We start from the raw sequence: 14,062 nt of genomic DNA on the forward strand, positions 1-14,062 counted from the left end.
TACAAATAAGTCCCACACAAGAGGCAACCTCAGGTCTAAAAATATGAGTCCAATGTGGAAGTGCTAAAAACTGCAGTTCCTCGAGGATCCGCTTGAGACTGGCTCCAAAAGTACCGGAAACCACATGCACACCAAATTCAAAAAAGACGATCTTTGCAGCAGAAATAAACATGTTAACAGCCTGGTACAAAAGACGAGTGTAGTCTGGATAGCTCATTTCTCGGTCGGCACACACTGTAGGAGGGGTTGAATTTTTTTCTAACGTGGCAGTTTTGAAGGTATTGAGATTACGAGTCTTTCAATGAGAGGCACAGCTGACCTGATTGACAGGCGGGAACACTGTAGCTGTTGGCTAGGAGGCTCAAAGCCCGCCTCTTTACGTCACAATCGCTTGACAGCAGCAATATGGCTGCCGCTGACGATTGGCCTCAAAACAGAGCTTCAGAAACAGATGTGTGAAGTCACGGATACTACGTCCATATTTTATAGTCTATGGTCCCACATAGTGAATCTTTTCAACAAAGGCATCTTTTCCTCAGTGTGCTGTAACTAGCTTTGTCAGAGCAGAGGTTACTGGGGATAAAATAAACAACAAATAAATTATCAAATTTGTCACTGATGGTCTTGTTTGCTTTACTAGGTCACATAGAGGCATCTTTATTCATTTCAGACCGCTTCAAAACCTCCTTAGAAATCTTCACAGGAGCTTTAAAGGTCCTAGTGGAAGGTAAATTATTATATTTTACAGTAATCTACAGAGGATTCCACAAAAAAAAAAAAACAGGCACCAACTTGAGTATTTTTCTCTAATTACCTCTCAAAAGGGAGCCATAACATTACAAACAAAAAACCTGGAATGAGGATTATAATAAATGATCAGTGATTAGAAATAAATAACAACGATAAAGGTGAGAAAAAATCTCAAAGGGTCAAGTCTTTAAAAAGATATACGAATAATTAAAATTCCAAATTCAAACCTGTTACAATTTAAGGGGAAGCAAACTTGCTAACATCCTGTCAGGAGGCCTTCTCTGGTTTACTTGACACACATATACAAGAGTGCACACACACCTACACACACACACACACACACACACACACACACACACACACACACACACACACACACACACACACACACACACACACACACACACACACACACACACACACAAAGGAAGAGATGACACCAGACCCCTCTCCTCCCTGCAGCATACTAATATCCCAGAGTGATGTCAGCAAGTCAGCGTCCAACACTGGTGTAATTAGCAGCGTGAATGATGGTGTTCTAGCAGAATTTGCATGTGAATGAAACCACTTCCCTGAATCAACTGGCCAGATACAAGTAGAAGGGGGAGAGAGGAGCCGCAGGATGCTGGCCTGCGTGGGGAAATGGGGAGGTGAGCGCCTGTAAACAAAACAGTGCTGTTTAACATGAGAAGCAGACATTAGCTGGAGACAGAACAAAAGATATTCTGACTTGAGAAAATCTACCAAAACAAAAGCAAAAGCAAAATTCAAGTGGGTTTAATAGTCTAGAAACTTTTTTAACTGTGTCTTTTGAGCCCTCCAGAATCTGAAGCTAACTTTAGATTTGGCAGAGATCTATCAGAACATGACTGAGTTATGTTTACCATCTTTACATATGTTATACATAATAATAAATGCTCCCATAAATCTATATATGACCCTATCTGCTTTCCAAAATACAGTCCTCCAAATGAGAAATTAAGCAGAGGACTGATGGGAATGATCAATACAACTCATCGTTTAGCAACAACATAAACAACACAATTGTTCTAACAGACTGCCACCATCTCAGCTATTTTGGTTCCTTCCTTCTTAATCTCTGAAACACTGGCACAGCATTAAACTGTGATGCTCTTGTTCCTACAATGAGAGGTAGGAGTGCTAAACAACATCCCACTGCGGCACCCCATTTGCTTATTTGTGTAACGCAAAATGTGTCAAGAGAAAGGAAAAACGCCCAAAAGTCTTTCTGGCAACCGAAACCTAACAGCTTTGTGGAAGATTTTCAGAAGGCAACTCAGAGGATGGATAGCATGAAAGTGGGTTAGAGAGTAATTAAATCAAGATTTGTGTATGTATTTCCCAAAGTTTCCCACTGCGTGTTTGCCAAACACAAGTAATAAAGGCTAAAATGAAGAAAAGAAATCAAAAAGACTACTTTGAAATGACAGGGAAGCATTTTTCTGGAGAAAACAGGAGGAAGCTGTGAACAACCTCCCCAGTTTTTGAGGACAGGGCAGTGGTCTCTTTTCCCTTCTCAACAACCTTTTCTCTGGCGTCCCTCAAGTCAAACTGAAGCTCTGCTTTTCTGTTTAGTGAAAGCCGTCTTTCTGCCCTGGACTCTCCCGTCACACGTGGCCTAGCAATTTCAGCATATAATTGCGTCCCTTTTACACACAAGAATATCAATTACACCTCAGGCTCTACTTAAAACTTATCCACATGCTTTTACAAGGAGCCCTAAGTGACAGTGTCCTCTACTCGTATAAACCACTGAATTGGTCAACTGGTTTGAGGCTGGCTATTCGCCCCAACAAGTCATTCCCTTTTCCCCAGTAAACGGTTTCTCGACCTGCTGCTAGCTGTTTTAAATGCCATGAGTGGACCGAATAAAAGCATAGAGGCCAGCTTGGGGGACATACCACGGATAGCATTGCCTTCATGGACTCTTGGCATGCACAGAGATGGTAATTTTAGACATTGAGCCAAACAGGTTTACTCCCTTCCTAAGCATGCATAAGCATATTGGAGCTTTTGTCTCTATCAAAGCACAGGATGACTGATAATGTAAATACATGTTCCCCCCAAGGCTGGAAGCACTATCTGCAAGAAAGTATGCAAAAAAGTTGTACCGCTTCAAAGGATCTTATCCTACAAGAACATTATTCACATCTTACCGGGGGGAAGGAACTGATTTATATACGTCCCGATATGGTCAGAAAAACACACCTGATAAATCAATGCTGCTATCTCGATTTGAACTGTAGCCAGCATTCAAACATGGCCTCCTCATCTTTATTTCTCATCTGCTTTTTTAGGAACACAAGTCTCCTCTCCTTTCATGTGGCAAATGCTGATGGCTATCACTCCAGAGTCAACACACGAGGCAGCTGGGACTCACCCCAACAGCTGATAGCTCATGTTGGGAGGGAGGGAGCAAGCCAGCTTCCTCTCCTATGTAACTTTTTGTCCTAACGCTGCAGAGGGTTTCTTAAGCTACTCCAAGTGTTCCACTGTTTGAGATCTGATCCCAAACCCGGCTACAGCCAGTGCCCCAACAGGTCTACAACTGAGGATTTTAAGGTTCAGAAAAATATGGTGTTGCCATTTCATTCCTCAGGAGTCAGGAAAGATTATTGACAAGTTTAGGAATAACTCCAAAAAGACAAAGAGTATGAGTGTACCATCATGCTTTTGGGCTGGGTTACAGAACTCATTCTGTAAATAGAGGGTAAAGGAATCAATATAAAGGTCAATGTCAGTTTAAACTAAGTGATAGCCTGCAAAACAAATATAACTCATCAGATGAGGCTTTAATATACAGCATCAGCTAAATGGGAAGCTACCTTTTCAAGTGTTCACTATTATACAGAGCGTTAATAAGGTGAGTGGGAGAATTGTGTTTGTGGTGAAGGGGTTTCTGAAAGTTTTAACAATGGCAGTTGCCAAATGGAAATGCTGACTCGACCTAACTTTCAATCAACCAAAAAACAGGTAAGGAGGTGGAGCTAAGGAGGGCTCAACTCAACAGTCCCCCTATTGCTGCAAATGCATGGGGAGAAGTGAATTAAGTTGTCTTCAAATTTCCTTAATGCAGTTTTACCTTTCCAGAGTCGGTTCTTTTTCTTTTTCTTATGTCTCGCAGCTCTTGCCATTCTCACATGGAATCTCCAAAGTTAATTTTCGATTACATTAAAGTAGTGCACATCAGCTACATCATGGAATATGGCAGAGTTGTCCACTCATGTATACACCACACAGCTACAAGGTAAGCACATTATGTGTAACAATAGATAAAGACAAGAGTCTGAATCAGCCTCCCTGTTTATTTTAGCTTTAGCTTTTGGGATTAGGGGGGAGTGTTAGACATGGTTTGTAACTAACCAAAAAGCTCTGTAGGGTTTTCATGCAATGTGTGTAGGAAGAGAAAGGAAAGTGTGATATGAACATTTCTCTCTGGTGGCTCAATTTTCATTCTTTGTACTTAATCTGAAAGTATTGTCTTATGCAGAGCATCACCAGTCGAGTGTTAATTCATCTCTGTGGCTGTAGAATTGCCCCTTTGCCTCTGTATTCGGTCAGTTGGAATAGCTATGATTCCTTACTGCTTGATATATGGTCTGGTGACGCTGTTCACACACATGTTAAGCCCAGTCTTAAAGAAAACCTGGAGTAGAGTGCAGTTCATCTTCAATTTGAGGATTAAGTGCTGGGACACAGACCAACAAACAAGTGGTGTTTACCCAGAGAATTGCACAGTGGAGCTGATATGGAGGCTGTTGCCAACCAGCGTCGATTGTCCTGGTAAACTTGGATTGCGTTTAACCTTTGTGTACCTGCTGATGAGACCCTGCGCCTCAGCTACATTAAGAGTGAAATAGTTCATGTGGACATTCAGACTCAATTAGAAAGCAGAGGAAGTTGCTGCCAGCTAGTTCAAAGGTTCACTGGTTTTCCCAACCCAGCTCAGGTCAGTGTTTTGGTTAGTGAAAGCAGTGTCATTCTCAGCACACACTGACTCTCTTTCGTTGTAATCTCGCAGTCATTTGGCTCAACTACAGACATTTAGTGTGACACTAAATCTGGGGGTTAACTATTGGTCCTCTACCCAGGAGCCCTCTCTGTACCCGTGTTCCCAGCAGATAAGTGGACATTATTCACCCTGTGTTGAACATTAACTGGATTAATTCTGCACGGGTTGAGGGGTGAAATTGTATTTGTCCAAAGGGAGGGAAATGGTGAGGAAATGAAAAGCGCAGCCAGCTAGGCTGAAATTCTAATTAGCTTGGGGGTTCGTTAGCACACAAATTCAACTCTTGCTGCAGAGTACGTGCAGATAAAGAGGCCTGGGTATGCCATTAAGCCTTACAGGGGAAAAAGGGGGAGACTCTGAGGAAGAAAATGAAAAGAAGGGGGAAGATGGAAAGAGTATGGACACTTGGTTTCACACATTAAGGCCTAGGGCAAAGAGGTGACTTTGAGGAGTCACTCCTCAAGGGGACTGGAGCTATTTTTTGCCCCTCCTGGCCCACTTACAGAAGGGCTCTTCTGCACAGAGGAAAAACACTCTCCAAGCCCACCTTCATCTGTCCATTAGACTATCCATCTCCACAGTAGACAGCACTCTCCAGGGTGACGCAGCTCAATTTCCAGCACACTATGCCCAACAACGGCGGTTTCAATGCACTCTCCTCAGACATAGTGTACATGTGGATTCTTATTCAAAACATAACTAGGTCATGCTCTGTTTTTAAAAAAGGAAGTGGAAGGAATAGTCGTAGGAAGTAAAGAAAAACTGTAGTGGACGCAGTGGGATATGAGGAATGGCAGACAGGAGACAATGAAAAATGAGTTTTGACATCTTTATTATTCCACTGTTGGTGATTCAGAAGTATAGAGACATTTGGGTGATAAGATCTTGTTTTTTGAGTGTTTAACCTTCCCCATCTGTGCTGCAAGTAGCCTCCTTTAAAAATGCTCTGAAGTTATACACAAAAATCTCAAATTTCTCACCCAGCAACATGTATTTGTGATGCAGGATGATTGTGTGGCTCCCTGAATGAACCACCCACCTCCAAACCTCCCACATTCAGCACCCTGCAGCCATTTCTCTGACTCAACTCTCTCATTCAGCCTCCACTGATGTTCTTCTTCCTCACCTTGTCATCATGACCCAGATTAGTGGTGTGGGTGTTGAAACTGATTTGCTGACACTCTCCATCTCTCTCTTTTCTACTGAGTGATTTTTTTGTTTCATTCAGTACATCACTCCATCATCCAAACCTCTTCTGATTTTTATTTCTGGTGCTGTTGCTTAAAAAAAAAATCACCTTCAAACCCTTTCTTCTGGCCACAATCACATGGGGACTGACCAGATGTTGTCGTCATTAATAATGAATATTAGCATACTCATTAGCTGGACCACATTTGTGGGGTGGCAGCCGCTGTCTTGATATTTGATATCACCTCTCATATTGAGAGGGGCCGCACAAAGCCAAGCTGAGAGCAGCCTGTACCTGGAGTTTGAGGTTTCCTGCTCACTTTTCTTTATAAAGAAGTCAGGTAAAACCAACTTATCCAGCTGCTGTGAGTGAGAGCGACACAAGAAACAGGTTGAATGTGTGTTTGGCTGGTTGGGCTACTGAGGCAGGCAACATGCTTTCAAGCTTTTTAGTGATTCATTGGATTTCAAATGTAGAGCTCAGATTTGTTAAAAGTATAGGAACAAATAAATACATTTGGTTAGGCTGGAATAAGAAAATTACAAAGAACAAGGTCTGTTTAAGCTTAAAAAATTCCAAACAGAGTGGGTACATTGAACGGAACTCTTTCCAGCCCTTGCCCATAATGGTTTAAACTTTAAGTTAAATAAACTCCAACACTCAGCTATGCAACGTTTAAATATTTAGATTGAGAGAACTTGTGGGTAAAGCAGCGACAGACAGGATCAGTCAGTCAAACCGAATTTCTTCTGAGGGGTCTTTGGATCCGTGATGGAACAAAGCGTTTAGGTAAAACTACACCATAAGTTTAGTTTGCAATTTGTTATCAACACAATCCAACAGGATGGTTAAAAGAGAGATTCTTTCAACACGCTAACTGAACTTTTCCTGTCATAAAACCTGTCTGTGTGTGGTGTGGGGTAAATTACTGAGTGACAACAAAAATACTTGAACATGAGCCATGATAGTCAATTACAGATGTACCTTCAGGTTCAATTCGCCCTATTTATACTGTAACTACACACTGACTACAAGTGATGACATGTTTGTGGTGGGAGGAGCAGTGCTGGCATTGTTCAAAGAATATCTGTCTTTCCACAAACAGTATTTAATGATCAACTGAAAATTGAAGGGACACACACGCACACGCAAATGCGCACTCACTCACGCACGCACGCACGCACGCTCGCTCGCACGCACGCACGCTCGCACGCACGCACGCACGCACGCACGCACGCACGCACGCACGCACGCACGCACGCACGCACACACACACACACACACACACACACACACACACACACACACACACACACACACACACACACACACACACACACACACACTCACTCACTCACTCACTCACACACACACAGACGCTCACACTCACACTCACAAAACTCCATAACTATGGTGATTAATCCGGATCAATATACGTGATGCTAAGGATGTGATATCAAATCAATCTACGCAGACACATTTCAACTCTGCCTGTTGACACTGTGGCAAAATCCTTACTTCCTAGTAGCATTCTGAATTGGTAAACATTGAAGCAAATACATTAGTTTTTGTCTCAGAAGGGTCTCTGAGTTGGAACATAATGATGTTACACAGCACTGATGTGAGTGGCCTGAGAGCTACAAGGCCAAAACCATCTCTGACAGGGAAAAGTTGAGCAAGATCCTGTCCAGCAATCCAGGCAACGGCAGCAGAGCTGATGAGTACAGCTTTACGCTGCCAATCACTACAAAGTAACTTAAACCATAAGGAGTACTGTAAAAGGCTCTAAAATACTACATTTGACATAAGCAGCAATCAAAAATTGGAACTGTAAGTCATTTTTGCTTCAGTAAAATCAAGAAAAGAGGGAACAAATCAGCAAAGCAATAAAGCCGGCAATAAAGCAAATATTATATTATTGGATTATTTTAATACTGTATATAGAGATTTCTACAGTTGTTCTACTGTTTCTACAGTCTGACAGGAAAAAGGGGAATGTTTTGAAAGCCATAAATATTCTTTAAAGATGGTTTCTGATCTAATAACAGAATTTTCTCCTACAATGATCAATGTCAGTGAGTTCTTGAGAATTTTAATTCCCACCAATTTTGTCCTATTAAACTGTTTACCTCAGCAAAGGTGAATGGATCATGAGCAGATCCACACAAACAAACATACACACACATTCCAGTCAATAAAGCCACAGCCACAGCCACAGCTCTCTCCCCTCAGGATCTTGAAGGCTGTAGACGTTATGGATTGAAGGAGAAATTGCCATTTCCAGGACGTGATGGACCCACAGTGTGTTTCATCAGAGGCTAGTAGAGATGGTGAACCCAGGGACCTTATTGACAGTTCGATTCTGAGAGCTGAGACTCTAGGCAGAAAGGACACACACACTGACAGGCGAGGCTATGGAGGTAGCACAGAAGATGAGGAGGGATGAGTCACATCGAGCGATTCATATACAGAAACAGACAAATCCCATTACAGAACTCTTATCAGACCGAGGTCGAACTCTCAGAGCGAACACGTCTCCATTTACCGACCTTCAATCCGTCACTTGTCATGCCTTTTGAAACTTACAGTGGGCTTGTTTTGAAAACCAAGTCTGAAGGAACTTGTTCATGAGTTAGTCACATCAAAGTCTCTGTCCATCAGTAGCTTTTTATTCAACCACTTCATTCCCCACTCTCTCCTGTGTCCCTCATTTACAGCACGGCCCATTAGGAAGCAGTGAGAGAGAGAGCACTGCCCCGAGAGAAACTAAATCACCCGGCTGGCTGCTGTTTACACCAGGCCCGGCCCACTGCTCGAGCCGTTGTTTATTTGAACTGTGAACCTCCGTGTGAGGCGTGTATGAAAGGAAAACTGTAAGAAGAAAGAAATAAAGAGAGAGCGAGTGTGCTGCGCAGCTGAGGGGGAGGGAAAGGTTCCACACAAAACCCAGTGTCTCGCCCTTCGGTTGCTTTCACACCCCTCTTAACACGCTTTTCACAGCGTATTTCTTCGCCCCACAGGCTCCTGGCGCTCCTCAGGTTCTCCAGGGCCACAGACAGGCCTCTGTGCTGCACAAGAAGCCCAAAAACAGACCTCATACACCTCCTGTGGAGAGCCAGACACAATAATGTCCTTCTGCTGACCCATATATGACATCACAGCCTGGTTCTCACACACATGAGCACAGGAAACATATAGACACTCCTGCAGCATGCGTACATTTGTGGACCAGAATGCATACTTCCTTTGTATTTTGGAACTCTAAAGTGACACACCTACATACAACCAGGGGAACAGTGAGGGTAGTTTGGGATTGGTTAAAAACCATCCAAGGCTAAAGCAAAGGATAAGAGAACCTGAGCATTAATAAACACCTTTTTAAAAAGGTACAGCGGACGAAGACAAGGAAAACGAAAGACCCAAGAACACACGGAGGGAATCACATACACATGATAAGAGAGCTAATAATGTACAGAAACATACCCACACATGTGCAAAGAGAGCTAAGCTTATCTAAGTGCAGACAGAATGCACTGACAGACATTTCCCTATTAGTGGTGATTTTTCAGAGAGACAAGTTGCTCTTTCAGTTCCACTTATGTGTGGGAGGCTCTGAATTAGCAGCTCAGACGTCACCAGCCATAAACACGACACTAATTTACCGATGATAGAGATGATATAACATCACTTTATCTACATCAGATTCTGAGGCACAAAGACAAAGAAGACCACAGGAGAAGGACGAAGAGACGCAGCCAAAGCCTGGTTTGAGTTTAAATGTCGAAGAATACATCATGAACAGCGTCAGTCCCCCGAATAATAATTCCAGATTGCTCAATAATAACCAAAGACCTAGTAAATCACCAACTTTAAACTATTCAGGGACATGAAGAAAAAAGGAAAAAAAAAGCTTTCGGCTGCTTGCTGAAGTGTGGAACATTTAATCACTGAGTATCATTCCTCTCGCCTCTGTTGCTGGGCTCCACTTCACATAAACACTCATTCTGGCCAGACAGTAACGCAGAGAGAGAGTGCAAACACATGATGCTGCAGTCAGGGATGTGTGTGTGTGTGTGTGTGTGTGTGTGTGTGTGTGTGTGTGTGTGTGTGTGTGTGTGTGTGTGTGTGTGTGTGTCAAAAAGCCTGAGAATAACACATTCCTTTAAAAAAGAAAACAATAGCTGCTGCCTTAAAGTCAATGATGGGAATCATCAGTCGAGCAGACCCTGAGTTAACTCTCAGAGCACATAAGAAGTGAGACGGGAGGCTGTGTACTTAAGCAAACCTACATGGCTCGTCAGTTTTCATCACATACATTTGTTCTTATTTGAATTTATTTGTTCCATAAGCTAAATGACACATAGATCTCCTCTTCTCCAGAGATTAGCCTCGACTAGCTAATTTAGTGCTCCGAATGTTTAGTGTTCTTCGTCCACCAAGAGGGCTGAGTTATCAACAAGCCTTTTGCGCCTTCTTGCTGAGCTGTTGTACTTTAGATAACAAGCCAACTATAACTTAACTATGTTCAACTTAAAGCCAAGGTAAAGTCCAATCTCCCTCCCCAGATTTAGAGAGGGTGATAAATGCAGTTATAACATCTCGCCCTGACTATTGTACTGATTCTTTGTATGTAAGCTTGAACCAATCAAATTGCTGCTGCTCACCCATAAAGAGAGGGACCACATTACACCTGTGTTGCTCTCTCCAGTGGCTTCCTGTCAGTTATAGGGTTGATCTTGAAATTCTGTTGTTGACTTTTAAGGCCCTTAATGAAGTTACACCACCCTTATTTAGCTGAACTTTCTTTCTCATTTGTAAGGCACTTTGTAACCCTGTTTTGAAAAGTGCTATATAAATAAAGATAATGATCATTATTATTTATTTTAAATAAGATCTGCACCCACTCCTTTATGGTTTTATTGGTTGATGAGGACCCAACTCTTCTCTGTGGCCTTCCTTTCGATATAAGAACATTTTTCTCCCTTCAGATTGTACTGTTTCATTATACTGTATTGTTTTTTTCCCCCTATACCATTATACGTAATAAAGCACTTTGGTCAACTTTGGTTGTTTTAAATGTACTATATTAATAAAGGTGACTTGATTAACTATAGTTATAAGTGAAGTTGATATAATACATATAGATAAGTAGTTGGGAGGTATTTTTTACTTGACAGATACCTTATCTGTATATAAACCATTGATAAACATGAGGCTAACAGCTAAAAAAATAAGACTTGTGTAAGCAGATAACAGAGTTTAAGAATAGAATAGCTGAAGCTTTATACAGAAAAGCCAAATCTGTTTAAACGGTCAAATTCTGAGTTGGGTACAGCCCTGCACAAAACCATGCAAACATCCATATCAGTGTTTTTACAAGCTGCTTTTTCTCTTTAATTCATGCGAACCCCCCAGCTATGTGTAGCCCCAAAGAGAGTGACAAAGTAATCGGTGAAAAGGCACAGTCTATATCCTCCATGTCTAATCACATCACAGCTCTGCAGCTCAAGTATGTTTGGTGCCTGTTTTGGCTCCTCTCTGGTATCTGGGGCAGCGTACCAGCCAGCAGCTAGAGTAAACTCTGGACAGGAAAGGCTGGTCTGTGTGTGTGTGTGTGTGTGTGTGTGTGTGTGTGTGTGTGTGTGTGTGTGTGTGTGTGTGTGTGTGTGTGTGTGTGTGTGTGCACGTGTGTGTCTGTGTGTGTGTGTGTGTGTGTGTGTGTGTGTGTGTGTGTGCACGTGTGTGTCTGTGTGTGTGTGTGTGTGTGTGTGTGTGTGTGTGTGTGTGTGTGTATCTGCATGACAAAACCATGCCAGCCACAAGACCAATGCTGGCGTCAGAAAGATTCACATTCAGTCTGCTATTTCTTCCCTGAAGCACACCAAGAGGTTAGCAGAGAGAGAGAGAGAGAGAGAGAGAGAGAGAGAGAGAGAGAGAGAGAGAGAGAGAGAGAGAGAGAGAGAGAGAGAGAGAGAGAGAGAGAGATATCTTAAAAACAGATCATAAAAGCAACATTAATGGGTGATAGACCGAGCAAGAGAGGGAAAGATAAAAGGGAGTGTGAAAAGCAGGAGGGCTTGTGAGACAAAGCAAGAGGAAAACACAAGGAGGAAGAAAAAAAACAGAAAAGGGAAAGCACATGGTTATCACCAAGCCCATCCATCTGCAGCAAAACTACATGCCAATACATTCATGCACTCTCTGGATTTGACCTATGGATTTGCCTAATTGTTGTTCCAATTTCCATTGTTTACACACCTCCCTGTAGCATTTGAGGAGGACATTGTATAGAAAGATTTCCTACTGGACTGATCAGTCAAATGTTGGCACAAGGCTGCTGTGATAGCGTCGGCCAATGAATGAGCAAAACTTCAAGACATTTCTGGTAACCAAGAGGTCATCTTCCGCCATCTGCTAAGGCTCAGTCACATAATCAAAATATCACTGGAAACAAAACTACTTCCAAAGAAATGCTTCAATCACAGCATTTGCTTGATTTGCCATATTGCGGCTAAAATATCACAGTGCATCATGGTCATCAACTAAAATTTTAAAAGGAGGCAGTGGGAATTTCACAGAACTGTCTGCATGGCAGCCTGCTCCTCACCACAGTGAGCTGTTGTAAACATCATTGTCTGTCAAGTATCACTCAACACTGTCAGCATCTGGGAGTCTCTCTCCTCTCATAGTTTGAGCTGCGCAATAGAAGTAGCTCATGCTCTGTTTTTCTTCTTCTTCTTCTTCTGCGGGGAATGTTTAAAACTGCCCCCTTCTCTGTGTTTCTGAATCTTCTTCTTAACATAACTTAGCACAGAAATTCCAGCGCAAAGATGATCTGAAACGACCTGAATGATCTTCATTAGGGGGAACAAAAATACATGCAAAAGTCCAAAACTAACACAGCAGCTGAAACGCACCACGAATAATCTTGCAACAATAAGCCCCCCAAAAAAGTACTGAATTAATACACTACAAATAGAAAGAATGCAGAGTCAAAAACACACAGACACAGAAGAAAATTGCAAAAATATAAATGCTGTGAATAATTTTTTTTAACAAAAGCGCTCTTGGCCATTCTGATTTGATTTACTTCTTTTTTTAACCTAATTCCAACACATAAATTGTGGTTAGTGCTCCCTGGGACCAATAGTTGATTTTTTTTTGTTTTACTTCAATGCAGTTTTTTTTCAATGTTTCTACCAAAGTTTTAAATTTCCATGAAAAAAAAAGGTTTGTAGACACTGACAGACTCTAGAGGAAAGGGTTGATGTTACAATAAGTCTGTCTCATTAGCAACTAGCAAGTCAAATAGCTCCAGACTAAAAGATATTTGCTGTGTAAGAATGTTTAGGAGCAAGTAGTGCATACATTCACATAGAGTTGTTGGAGTCAGATAAAGAAACCAGCATCTGTTACAGCCTCAGTTGATGCCTACATTTTAGTAAAATCAACTGGTTTGAGGTAAACTGATAATAGGGGAGAAACAGGAGTGACATTGGGCCATATTTGAACTTAAAAGAACATTTTTCATATCCCATCCCAGTATTTTGTTGACAATAGCTAACATTATCATTTATCCACCTTCACACTCTTCTTTCCTTCTTAACACTATACCTTTTAACTTGATCAAAAAGGTACAAATAAGGTAGAGTAAAGTAAATTAATGAATGAGTATAACAGTCAACATTTTCATGCTTAAGAATCAGGATGAGTATTGGGAAGGGAAAGTGATAAACATCTTCACATTTACATGCCTTGAATTCAAAAGCTAACCATGTTTATAGTGAGCTAGTGTGTATTATCCTTTAGCATGCCAGCTTCTGTAGCTCATCCACTTCTCTTGTAATCAGTTCCTAATGCAAAACCTTGCTCTGCTGATCTCCAGTGTGACCAGACCTTAATCATACCAAGTTATCAGTCAATACTGCCAATGGCTTCAAGGTTCACCCCTCAACACAGAGACCTAAAGAGAACATGGCACTGGTCTGTATTGATCTTAAGCTATTTTGCATTAAGCCGCTATGACTGACCCTGCATGTCCATCTGATCCTTTGTAGGCAACAGATCTTACCAACAGATGAGAGCACAGC

The 14,062-nt window shown here is 41.9% G+C and overlaps 1 protein-coding gene across 3 annotated transcripts in view; it reads right to left on the reverse strand.

Moving 5' to 3' along the window:
• Nucleotides 1–14,062, reverse strand: part of prickle2b (prickle homolog 2b) — a 113,432-nt gene that overhangs the window by 23,051 nt on the left and 76,319 nt on the right. The window lies entirely within an intron of this gene.

The sequence above is a fragment of the Notolabrus celidotus genome, chromosome 1 (genome assembly GCF_009762535.1).
Source record: "Notolabrus celidotus isolate fNotCel1 chromosome 1, fNotCel1.pri, whole genome shotgun sequence".
Classification (NCBI taxonomy): domain Eukaryota; kingdom Metazoa; phylum Chordata; class Actinopteri; order Labriformes; family Labridae; genus Notolabrus; species Notolabrus celidotus.